The 13,823-nt window shown below is 39.0% G+C and overlaps 3 non-coding genes across 3 annotated transcripts; 1 reads left to right on the plus strand and 2 right to left on the minus strand.

Moving 5' to 3' along the window:
* Positions 1-349: 349 nt before the first annotated feature.
* On the minus strand, positions 350-422 carry trnak-uuu (transfer RNA lysine (anticodon UUU)). The gene has a single exon. It is a non-coding gene; the product is annotated as a tRNA-Lys (tRNA).
* A 6,631-nt stretch (positions 423-7,053) lies between these two features.
* Positions 7,054-7,135, plus strand: trnal-aag (transfer RNA leucine (anticodon AAG)). The gene has a single exon. It is a non-coding gene; the product is annotated as a tRNA-Leu (tRNA).
* A 605-nt stretch (positions 7,136-7,740) lies between these two features.
* Positions 7,741-7,813, minus strand: trnak-uuu (transfer RNA lysine (anticodon UUU)). The gene has a single exon. It is a non-coding gene; the product is annotated as a tRNA-Lys (tRNA).
* Between the last annotated feature and the right edge of the window lie 6,010 nt (positions 7,814-13,823).

The following is a 13,823-nucleotide window of genomic DNA, read 5'->3' on the forward strand; positions in this document are numbered from 1 at the left end:
CAGAACTGGACTAAGAGACCATTTAAAGGCCTTTGCAGATGTTTTGAGTTAATTAGCTGATTAGAGTGTGGCACCAGGTGTCGTCAATATTGTACCTTGTCACAATATTCTAATTTTCTGAGATACTGAATTTGGGGTTTTCATTAGTTGTCAGTTATAATCATCAACATTAAAAGAAATAAACATTTGAAATATATCAGTCTGTGTGTAATGAATGAATATAATATACAAGTTTCACTTTTTGATCGGAATTACTGAAATAAATCAACTTTTTCATGTTATTCTAATTTTATGACCAGCACCAGTAGTACGGGACATTACCGCTTACCCAACACAGTAAGAAATAACTCGCCCGAACAGGGACTTGAACCCTGGACCCTCAGATTAAAAGTCTGATGCTCTACCGACTGAGCTATCCGGGCTGTAAAGAGCCAGGCTGTCTCTCAATGTGCATTTATATGTGGCAAGAGAAAAAAAATCCATAAAAATCAAATTGAGTTAGCAAAGAACCTTAAATTATATTAAAGAGTTCTTCAAGTATAAACAGTTCTACCAAGAACACAAAAAGAACCCTTTCAAAAAACATTATTTGGTCAGTTGGAGATCTCATATGATTGGATTGATATATGGTTTACAGCCTAGTGACAAAGTGTACAGTGCAGCAAATGGGTTACAGTCAGTAAATTTACCATACATAATAATGTGAAAAGATTAAGCAGTTTGTACAATCAGTTCGCTCGTGTGGGGCGAGGGTGATGGCGATGGTACCCAAGCTAGTCAGGATGAGGTCTAAAACGCTGAGTTCAGGTCACGGTGTCCCACTGAAGCTTGGGTTAGAATCCCACTTCTGACTGCTAGTGCTTCATACAAATGGCCATGTGGGGGTGTTGTTGGTAATTGGCTTGAGGACCTTGCAAGCGTGTCAGGATGGCCGAGCGGTCTAAGGCGCTGCGTTCAGGTCGCTGTCTCCCCTGGAGGCGTGGGTTCGAATCCCACTTCTGACATCTCAAGTTTTATACAAATTTACTTCTTTAGAGGACACAGCCATCAGGGAATACAGTTTTCATCAAAGGGTGTACATGGTCTGCAACAATGCTGAGGTAGGTGGTACGTGTCAAAGTAACATCCACATGGATGCCAGGACCCAGGCTTTTGATCTCTAAAAATGTGACAAATTTTCACTGATTAGTCAATATGGCCCACAAGATATCAGCAGAGATCCAGTAAAATATCAGTAATTACATGAAAAAGAAAAGGTAAGTTTAAAGTAATATCACAATCTTCAAAATGGGAACAAAGACACAAATGCACATGAGGTAGTAAAGTTACATATAATCACAACCCCCTTCCCCTAACCACCACCACCACAAGTCCAACAAAATCAAAGAGAAAATGCACTTCATAAAAGACCTCACATTGTTCGTTCTAAATGCTAAGATCAACGTTTAAGTTAAGTGAGTCTATGATCGTTTAAAAGCAACGCATAATATAAACAAGAGTACGTGAGTTTAAACACGTTGCACCCTCACTTTATAATGCAGCATCAACACTCTGTTAGTACATTCTTTGTAGGGGTAATTAGCTCAAATGGTAGCGCGCTCGCTTAGCATGCGAGAGGTAGTGGGATTGATGCCCACATTTTCCAGTGCAGATGCATTATGATTATTTAATGGTAACACGTAATATGAAACTCGTTGCGGCATTGCTTAACGAAACGCAGCATCAAAAATTAGATCAGGATTTAAGTGAGTCTTTAAAGCATCATAAAATATGTGGGTATTAATATCTAAAACTCAGCACATTATTAGGCTACACATAAATATAGATTTAAACGGTCCTCTATTTACTACAGTCTGTTTGTTCAACTCTGTCTGTTCAACTCCACCCCTAGTTGAACAGCTGGGCGTTAACCCGTACAAATTTTTCATCATTCTAAATAAACCATGTAGTACGGGACATTACCGCTTACCTAATGCAGAAACAACTCGCCCGAACAGGGACTTGAACCCTGGACCCTCAGATTAAAAGTCTGATGCTCTACAAGAATGTGACATAAATTACAAACTTTAACATACGTTGTTCAATTAATATAAAAAGGTTTTTTGCCAAAAGTATTTACTCATCTGCCTTCACACGCATGTGAACTTGAGTGACTCCCATTCTTAATCCAAAGGGTTTAATATGATGTCGGCCCACCCTTTGCAGCTATAACAGCTATAACTCTTCTGAGAAAGCGTTCCACAAAAACCGGGTTTGAGTTCTTAGGAAATAATCCAGTAAGTTAAAAACCCAGCAAGAAGGCTGTACCTAATACACTCATACCAGAGAAAACACACCCTAACATGCTAGTGCTGTTACAATGCTAAGAATGGTTCAACCAAAAACATTATTTGATCAGTTGGAGATCTCATATGGGGCTCCCTTTCGATTGATATGTGGTTTACAGCCTAGTGACAAAGTGTACAGTGCAGCAAATGGGTTAGAGTCAGTACATTTACCATACATAATAATGTGTAAATATTCAGGAGTTCGTACAAATATTAGTTTGTGTGGGGCGGGAGTGGCGTCAACAGTGTCCAAGTTAGACAGGATGGTTTAGCAGTCTAAGGCAGGGCTCTAGACTAACGTTTTGCACTGGTTGCACTGGTGCACCTAACTTTTTTTCTTAGGTGCACCAGCACAAAAGTTAGGTGCACCCAAATTTTCGACCGCATCGCATTTAACACCGCAGTTTTACAGGTTCACTTTTTTTTTTTTTTTTTAAATCACTGTCCATACAGGCAATATTGACTTGGAAATAACTAACAATCTGGTCAACATGGCCTCGTCTGATGATCTGTTTGCTGCTGCCTGACAATGAAGGGCAGTGGGGAGAGGGGACACTTGGGCAGTGCATTTATCGCGGCATGTAATGTGTTTTATAGATGCATTGGGCTTTTTCAGCCTTTCAATTCGAAATGTATTAGAACCAGTCACAAATATACTATTGCCGGCCACTGTCTTCTTTACAGTTAATTATAGTATTACAGACTAATTATAGCACACTTATAAAAATTATAAAAATAATAGAGTAAATGTGTATGTATGTATGTATATCTATTTATATGTGTGTGTATATTTAAAATTATATGTATATGTTTGTGTGTGTGTTAGAGTGTAATCTTAAATGCAGTGCATTATATTATCGGCTTTACTGAATCTTTTACACAGATTCCCAAAATCGCTTGCGGTGCACTCACTGTGTATTTTGACTACATGTATTGTAATATATTTTGGTCTTTTAGTTATTTTTATATTTTACTTAACGAAAATATTGTCGTGTTTTTACTTTCACTATCGCGGCACTTTACCGCTAGCATTAGCCCCTTGCTACTGTAGAGGGTCGGCTCACCTAGCCGCTGTCCGGTGGGGATGCTGCGGGTCTTTTGTTGTGCGGTGGTGGAGGTGTGGGAATAAAGGCACACGGCAGGGTAGAGTCACTTTAACTGTTTAGTCAGGACTTAAGTGAGCGTTACGACACTTTACACCGCCGAGCTCCAGAACCCGAACTTCCATTCTGGGGACATCCGGCGAGTCTCATATACAAAACTAAACTTACGGCAGAACGTCCGAACGCACGTGTATAAACCTGGTGCTGCATTCTGATTGGCTGAGCTGAATGTTGCTTACATATCGCCGCTAGAATATTGTCCCGCCCTTCACTATCTCTGATTGGTTTAGACCATGTTATTGGCCTAATGTGTGTCTGTTGTTTTTTTTTTCCCTCGGACGCCTGGTCGCACCGGTGCGACCTGAGATTTTTTTTAGTCGCACCATTGAGAAATTAGGTCGCATGTGCGACCAAATTGGTCGCACTCTAGAGCCCTGTAAGGCACAGTATGCAGTCTTCCCTGTAGGGATGGGTTCAAATCCCACTTCTGATAGCTCATGCTTTATACAAATTTACATCTTTAACCCTCTACCATACATAATAATGTGAAAAGATTTAGCAGTTTGTACAAATCTTAGTTGGTGTGAGGCGAAAGTGGTATCAATGTCACCCCAGCTAATCAGGATGGCAACTGAAGATTGTATTCTTCAGTTGAGTTCTTCATTGTTCAGTCCAGTCTGTGATAAAGTCTGTTGTACGTTCTGGACATTTTTGGTGCAAACACGCCAGGTCTCTGTCACATCTAGTAGGAGCAGCATTGTTGGCACTGCAGTCTCGACTTGCAGTCTTTAACCTCAAGAGGGTGAACAGGTTTCCGTCAGAGCCTCCTCGGGTTAAAACAACAGAAGATGTTGTTACAATGTGAAATCATTAAGAATAAAATATCAGAGAGTTTTACAGGATTAGACTCCACCACCCCTAACTATTACAGCATAACTAGGTTTGCTTGTTTAGTTTAGAAAAGACCAATCAAAAGCCTGAGTAAATAAACATGTTTTCAATCTAGACTTGAACATAGAGACTGTGTCCGAGTTCTGACAGCAGATCTCCCTAAGTTTGAAGCAGATCTGTGATGGAAATGTTGTGTTTCCATAAACAATAAAAGTTATCAGGAGCAATTTCTTGGAAAGACTCCAAAAGGGGTTACCAAAAGTACAGTTGTTTTACATTAGGGGTGCCCAATACGTCGATCACGATCTACCAGTCGATCTCACAGTGCATGCTGGTACATCGCCCCTCATTTTTTCCCTAAGTAAAAACTGTCATTACCTCAACATGTCATTACCAACACATAACTTGTTGTGATGGTAAAAACACTTAGTGATGGTAATAACAGGTTATTAGTTTCACCATCACTATCTTATTAACTGTTTAATAATTAAAGCTAATTAAAGCTAAATAAGCATAATGGTTTTATTATACAAGAAAACATTAATTTTGCACATAAATATAGATTTAAACTGTCCTCTATTTACTACAGTCTGTTTGAAACAACTAGTTGGTGTGGAGAACATGTTACACATACAGTGTGCTATTATTTCAAGCTTATCAAGTACATGCTATTTCACTTAATAATATCTCACAAAGTACAAATACTTCAACTTTCTAATTAAACCATGTTGTACGGGACATTACCGCTCACCTAATGCAGTAATAAACAACTCGCCCAAATAGGAACTTGAACCCTGGACCCTCAGATTAAAAGTCTGATGCTCTACCGACTGAGCTACCCGGGCTCTGCAAATAGCTTTAACCCTCACAAGGATGTGACTTGAATTACAAACTTTAACATACGTTGTCCTGTAGAACAGTTCCAGCAAGAACACCAAAAAACCCTAAAGAAACACTTCTTAGTACTACATACATTAGTTGTATTCCACACAGGTCAGCATGCGACATCGTTTTACTTTCTATCTGTATTCATATTATGCCATCTATATTACGGTGGCCTGCTGAGTTAAAACACAATAACACAAGAGACACAAATTCTTTAAGGTGGAACGCAATTACATTAAGGGAGAACACAACGAAATTAAGGAAACACAAATACACACTACACTACATCTAGTGGTCGACTGAATAGCCTACAACCAGCACAAACAGGGTTTGAGTTATTAACAAATAATCCAGTCCACCCAAAATTAGAGATGGGACGATCGGGGTTTTTGGCATCGATTCCGATCTCCGATCTCCTTTCAGGGACATCGACCGATAGCCGATTGCGATGGGGGGGGGGGGTTTAGCAGTAAATAAAATAATAAACTTAAAAAGAGCCTCACAGTAAACCGGAGCAGCGCGCGCGCGTGTGTGTGCGCCTTTAGAAGAGACGCGTTGTTCACTGTATCGCTATAAGTGATTCATTGATTCACGAGTCATTTTTCGCGACGCGTAAGTTTCTCTTCTCAGTTATCTCTCCGTGTTTACTGTTATTAATTAAATGTCGTGGTTTTAAATAAACACCAACTACTAAAGAACATTCTGTGTGACTCTCTTACATTAAAAAGCTTCATTAAAAAGCTTAATTAAACTGTTATTACCACAGATCTGTAACCGACCGTCAGACTCGTTCCGTCTGTGGAGCTAAAAGTTCAGCAGATGATCCTGAACTAACGAATTTGGTAATGAATAAACTTTTGCCTCTGATTGGCTCTGTAACGTTTTCTGTTCTCATCTACATCACAAGTAAGAACTGCTTCCGATTTACCAAAGTGAACCAGGAGTTTATATAACGTGCTGATAGAATCGACTCAGATGTGACCGGGTTGAATTATCTTTTTAAAGTAAATATTACAATCAGCAAAATTACATCGTATGTATGATGCACAACGTTAATGATGTTATTTTAGGTCATGAAGAGCTTTCACTGTGGTTTCTGTACGATGGTGATGATGAATGGTGATGTGATGGTTGGCGTCGTAGCTCAAAGTCTGGATCAATCCACTGAGCTGTTAACTTAACGTGATCTTTATATATCACACGATCGGATCGGCTACTTTTAGGAGATATCGCCGATCGCCGATAGCATATTTTGATAAAAAATTGGTCAGTTGGAGTGCTCATATGGGGCTCCCTTTCTATTGATATATGATGTGGTGTCAACGGTACCCATGGGCGGATCTACCGGGGTGGCATAGGGTGGCACATGCCACCTGCGGCACCTGCGGCACCCCTGCTGCCACAGTCTGTTTAAAACAACTAGTTGGTGTAGAGAACATGTTACACATGCAGTGCGCAATTATTTCAAGCTTATCAAGTACATGCAATTTTACATAGAAATATCTCACAAAGTACAAATTCTTCATCATTCTAAACTAAGCATGTAGTACGGGACATTACCGCTTACCTAATGCAGTAAGAAGCAACTCGCCCGAACAGGGACTTGAACCCTGGACCCTCAGATTAAAAGTCTGATGCTCGACCGATTGAGATATCTGGGCTCCTACCGTCTCTTTGACTTTCATTTAAAAACCAGTCTGAAGAAGAAAGTTCATCACCAACTCATGATGTTTACCAGTTTGGTGTAGATTGTGCTCCATCACAAGTGTGGCGATTTGACTTCTATTGGAAAATGCAGGTAGAAATTGCATACATAGTTGCTTGTTTCAATCTACCCCTTAACCAGTGGTAGCGTGGCCGAGCGGTCTAAGGCGCTGGATTAAGGCTCCAGTCTCTTCGGGGGCGTGGGTTCGAATCCCACCGCTGCCAACTCATGCTTTTCAACGCCGGCTCCATGTTTACCCACCCAATGCAACGTATACTCAATCACAATCCCAAGTGTGGCACACGCGATTGGCCCTTTTCGACCCACAACCTTTCTTAACTTTTTTTTTTATGTAACATGAAACAGTTCGACCGCACTGTGCACACAAACCTTAACTTGGTGTACCTTTGTATCGTTGCTGTTATCTCTAGCATCACTCCGACTACATGCAACTATGATATAATAGAAAGCATAATAAAAAAAAAAACTTTTACTCACCCAATAACTGTGTTTATACCTAAAATGGAACGCAGACACTGTGAAAACAGCATACGTTCTAAAGCCAATGAGCTTTTAAACAAGCTCAAACACACCGATGCACCACGGAGTCTTAAATTAAGCATACAGCACGATGGTTTAGCAGAAGAAATGTTGTAAGAAAGGAAGCCCTTAAATACTGACCGTCTTGTTGCTCTGCTTGCAAGCTTACTGTAACAAAAGAACGGTTGTGTATCTGATGGGTTAAGATTAGTCGCTACTCCAACAGTTCTTCGCTGTGGCTGGTTAAATGCTGGAAATTACCGCTTACCTAATGTAGTAAGAAGCAACTCACCCGAACAGGGACTTGAACCCTGGACCCTCAGATTAAAAGTCTGATGCTCTACCGACTGAGCTATCCGGGCTCTACAACCTGCTTTAATCCCCACAAGCATGTGACTTAAATTACAAACTTTAACATATGTTGTCCTGTAGAACTTCAATTAATATAAAATGTTTTTATTTCTGTTTCGGCTCTCTTGAAGGTGATTATATCAAGTTTTAGGTGAAGTATGTTGCTGCTTACACACACAAAAAAAACATCTCTGGAGGAGAATTTTGAAGGTAGATTACAAACAGATTCCTTTCTTTCACCTTTTTCCCTTTTCCCTGTATCAATTGCACGATTGTTTTCCAGTCCTTAAATGTTATGTGCATTTATATGTGGCAAGAGAAACAAATCCCTAAAAATCTAATTCAGTTAGCAAAGAACCTTGAATTATACTAAAGAGTTCTTCAAGTAGAAACAGTTCTAGCAAGAACACAAAAAACCCTTAAGACTTCTTAGTCTTATTTTTTTATTATTATTTCAAATGCCATTAATAATTTATAATCACTGATTTGTGAGATATCAGCAGTAATAGATCATGTTTAACTGGTTTAATATTGTTTAAGCGCTGATTATCGGCTGTTTTTCGTGAGTATGTTGGGCGGTTTTCCATGCATTTTGGGAGGCTTTTAAATGCGCAATCTGGCAACCCTGGCTGAAGCGTTCATTCATTTTTGGAGCGATGTATGTTTGTATGCTAGAATATAAATAACATCTTTTACAAACTGCTGTCTATTTACATTGACATTTTCTCTTCTGTCTAAACATTTTTGGAATTGGGTTTGTAAAAGTAAGCGATACTGTGGATAATATATTTAATGAGCTAAACTAACTGAGAGAAGCGCTAACGGTGGTGGAAGAGTCTAAAAGGGTTTGGAACATAGTCGTATCATCATAGCAGTACAACACAGTTTTGTCCGTAGCATCCGAAAATATCCAGAAGCTAATATACAAAAAGACCCGTTTATTTTAATAAACTTACCTTAAACTTGTTGATAAAGTATGACCATAAAATCTAAACAAACACAGTATCCGCTGCTGCAGTCTCTACACAAACTTTTCTGCACTGAAATCGCAAGAACACATTTTATGGATATTACGGTAATGCACTGAGAACTCGTCCTACAGTCATGCAAGCACATACAACAGTGTGTGAGTTTACATTTGTGCACATCATAGTAGCAGTTTCTCATTCCTTCCAACAAATTGCAAATGCTTTTGGACATGCATCAATTGCTTCCATACAATTGCTTCTGCTGTTTTATAACATTATTATTTGCTATGTCATGTCAGTCAAAATGAACTATACTTATGAATGCTGAATAGTCATTCCTTATGAAACTAATAGTCCTCATTTCATTGCTTGAATCATTACATACAAAAATGTTGAACTAGTTGTCAAAATCAGTATGTTGTATGTTCCAATTGAGTTCCAATATGTACTGCAATATTGTTTACAGTTGTGCACAGCTCTACCCAAAAAGTGTTTCTTATGTTTGTTGTAAATAAGTTTGTACTTTGCTTTAGCACAATGATGTGAAGAAATTAGAATTGCAAAGAGCATATGCAGTAAAAATGTGAAACATACGTATTGTACTCATTTACCTCACTAAATACAGTAATGTATAACTTACAGTTTTTCTCAGTCGCTTTGGTGCATTTCTCACATCACTATTACAGTTTTTCTCAGTCGATTTGGTACATTTCTCACATCATGATTTACATTGGCATCACAACAAGTGCATTTCTCAAAACAGTTAGTGCAAACAGCAAAACTCAATGAAATACCTGCAAAAGCACATACCTCGCTCACAATTCTTTGTTTTAGCCTCAAAAGCAAATATTTATGTCAATCAACTTGTCAGTGCCATCAGAATGTCTAGTCTGTGTGTCATTGCCTATGAACAAGGCAGTAAAAATACTTAGTCATGTTGTCAGTGCAACAGTGTACACTGTAAGTATATTCTGATGGAAACTAGCTAAGCTTTTGATTACAAGAACGCTGCACATTCTGTGGCATATCAATTGAAACGGTACGTGTTACACACAAAATACAAACTTACACAGAACACAAAGTTACACATGACTGTATGTGGGAGACTGACAACAAGAAATTGGACTGGAATCAAATTTATACAGTAATATTATTTTACTGTATTGTTCGCACTGCAATCTGTTGACAAAAAAATCAGATAGAAATTCAGGAAAGACAGACAACTGTTTGGCAGCACTCTATAACACAGAGGAAAAACTACAAAATTAGAAACTTACTCTAAACATTCAAAACAACCTGAGACAACAACTTAAGGAATTATAGTGCTTTCTTTTCTATACATCCTGACGCTCCTCTCTGTTGGGCCACGTTTTCATCCACGTCACACTGGATATCTTCCCTTGCAATGCAGCGTGGAAAGAATCTCCTGGAGTGCCTAATCCAGCCTCTGCAGGCATCTGCTGTGATATCCTCACAAGCTGCATCCATGGCAGTCAGCAGGTTTATCTGGGTGTACGGCTGGTGATCGTACACCTTCCATCTCCAGGCTGAGAAGAACTCCTCAATTGGGTTCAGGAATGGGGAGTAGGGTGGGAGGAATACCATCAGCATTCGATAATGAATGGCAAACCATTGCCTGATGGTGTTAGAGTGGCATGGACTCTCCTACCTCTTCCTCTGTTTTGTCCCCTCAGCCTTCCACCACACAGCCTTACCCTTCTTCTTGGCTGTTCACCCTGTACACAGCCTTGTCTTTTCATTGTGAGACTTTGTGACATTGCAATGTTTTGTGTCTATATATGTTTGTCAATTGAAGGTTCATGAGATGTACCTCTGACCTATGGTTGAGAGCTGTTTGACCATTGGTTGATCTAAACCTTCACAAATTCCCCTTCTTAACTGAAAGCCAAGATTCACCTGAGAACAATTTAATCAATTTATGATAAATTACCAAAATTTACCATAAAAGTTTCATAGAAATGTACAAATTATGCCTGAGAGATTATGACAACATGTTCAGCACTTTTGCATGTAATGACCTAGGCAATGACCCAAAGCCTAAATGTTTTGGAGGGTAAGACAATTCAACAGACAATCAGTAGAACACATTTTGATAAACATGACATAAGCAATTGATAATGCAAAGGACAGCAGACAATTGCATGACCATTTGCATGAATGTACAAAATCATTTGCAAAATGTGAAACACAATGAGAAATGCTATTATGATCTGCACAAGTGACAAGGAGATGTGGAGATTGAATGAACAGTTTTGAGAATTTCAATTCTGATCTGAGAAATGAACCAAATCGACTGAGAAAAACTGTAACATTTGCACAACAGTAAGTACATTTCTCAAAACAATTAGTACAAACTGCAAAACCTAGTGTATAACCTGCAAAAGCGTGTCACTTGCTTAAAATGGAGAGTTCATTCCTCAAAAGCAAGTATTCATGTCAATGAAAGTGTCAGTGTCATCAAAATAAAAAGTCCTAACACCATTGTTTATGAACAAGTTAGTGAAGTGTCTTTTGTCTTGCTTTAGCGATGAGGTGTTTGATGAGGAAATGACGACTCCGTTGACACAGCTTATTTGTAATTAAGAAGTTTATTACAGAATAATAGCAGTGTCGCTCGGACAGCCTGGCTTTGTCCGGAGAGAGCTTGTGTTCGGATCTGCTGCTCTCTGCTTTCCTTACGCCAACCTTAGGTTTAAATACCCCAGTAATTTACATACAGCACATCTGTTTTCAATAGCATTCAAACACAAAGAAAGAGTGCTGTGGCCTCTTGTCTACCAAAAACATTAGCTCTAGATTGCCTACTGCCCCATGCGACCCCAACAGAAATCTGATCTCCTCAGGGGTCACCAGGCACCAGGATTGTATACATTAATCAACCATCTCCTATAGATGAGACACAGTCTTCATCATTACCCATGGCGCCAGCAAGGCCTCACAAATAATGCAACCCAGATGTGAGAATGCCCCAAGGGGACATACTGGCCCTTAGCAAAATATCTTCAACAGAACTACCAGTTGAAGAGAAATGGATCTCACTCACTAACTTAATATGTTCTAACAGAGGTTACTGAATACAATATTTCATATAAAACTTCCAGATACATCATATTCCCCCCTTTGAGACTAATTAGTCTCAATAATCCAAAGAATAACATAGTAAATAATGGATATAAACATAACATAATACCTGTTCCACTTATATATATATATATATCTCCAACCTAAAAGCAGCATTTAGCGACTTTTATGGAATGCGGGAGTGAAAAAACCTATCAGGCAGTATTGTCTTTCTAAAATGACCATCAATCAATCAATCAATCAATCAATCAATCAAGATAGGAAAAAACTCACTCGCGACCCCTCTGCCCCAGGCGGCCACATATTGTATTCCAGTCCAATTTTCCCCCAGAATCTAAAAGAGGAACCATTCTATTTGAAAGGATCACGTCCAATTGTACCCCAAACTAAAAGTGGAACTATTATATTTGATAAGATTATGATTTTAGCAAATACATTCGAAAACCTCAGAAAAGAAAATCAATAATGTCCCAATTCCGGCTGGTCAACCCATCGGACCGTCAATAAGGACCTGTCCCTGCCTATTAATCAATCTGTCCCTAATCCATCGAGAAACAAACAAAAAACTCTGAGGTCCCCAATGTACCTACCTCATAACTGAACATTTTTCCATTAAAGACTAATACCCCCAAAAACAACATAATATCACATTAAGTACTCATAATTACATACTACAATTATAACAGCACACATCTATTTGCATAGTATAACATAAGAAAGACATAAGAATGTATCACACTGCAGCTCCTCAGCAGCATTGACTCTCCATGTGACTCCATGCAGTCTTGATGATGTATTGAATCTTGACATTCATCACAGAGTCCTTGTTCAGAGTCCTTCAGTCCATTCTTATTGTCCTCATGTGAGCTGTATGAACCCCTTCAGCACATCAGGGTCCTCGACTAATCAATCACCCAAAAAGTGGTCTCCCCCCTTTCATACTAAAAGGAAAGAAAAAAACAAACAAACCAGTATCTTTTGCAAAAACATCAGATGCAAAATTAAAACATCATACATAAATGTAAAACTTATACTATCATACTATCATATTCCCCCTAATCACATCACTCAAACAGCAAAACTAGTAAACAAAATAACTAAAACAAATGCTGGGACCACATCCACACAATAAGACCATAATGAGATTACATATTCAAAATGGATATGTCTCCATCAGTTCACCTTCCATTACTACTTCTCCGTCATCATCCATGTCAATCCCTTGTAATAAAGGCATCTGCATCCTATCACCAGGCATCACAACACCTACCCATCTCATTATCATAGCCTTCGCAAAGGTCAATAATAACGTACAAAAACAAAACATCACACATAATGACAGAAGAACCGCTACCAAAATCTGAACTAACACTGCTCCCAATGGCCCTAATTTCTGCTGCAACCAAGCATTCGCAGACCATCCAGCTCCTTCTGACGCTCCAAACGCATCCCTTATATTCTTCAATGCATCTATAACACTAGTCATATTATCTGAACTATCAGGAATCAAAGTATAACAGGCATCTCCTGTCAAGTTCAAAGCTACACATAGGCCACCCTGTTTGGCCAAAATGTAATCAAGAGCCATATCATGTTTCAATAACGTCAATCTGTGACTTTTCTGAGTATTTGATAAGTATTCAAATCCTCTCACAGTTTCATTCGCAAAACCCTGTAGGGTGTAGGTAATATTATCAATGTGATCTGCTAAAAATGTCACACCATACCATGGAAATAAGCCTATACCCCACTTTTCTCCTATACTTATTCTCCAATGGTAGGCCTCTAGATTATGAAATTGTGCCATGTCCCTTTTCTTTCTACTTCCAGAAACAGCCTCAGATCGGCTCTCATCCGGTCTTTCACCTCTCTGAACAGTAAAAACCTCATATGGCAGCTTCAATGTTGCCATGTAACAACATCCTATCCATCCATATGGCAGAAATATATA

The sequence above is a fragment of the Trichomycterus rosablanca genome, chromosome 10, assembly GCF_030014385.1.
Source record: "Trichomycterus rosablanca isolate fTriRos1 chromosome 10, fTriRos1.hap1, whole genome shotgun sequence".
Classification (NCBI taxonomy): Eukaryota; Metazoa; Chordata; class Actinopteri; order Siluriformes; family Trichomycteridae; genus Trichomycterus; species Trichomycterus rosablanca.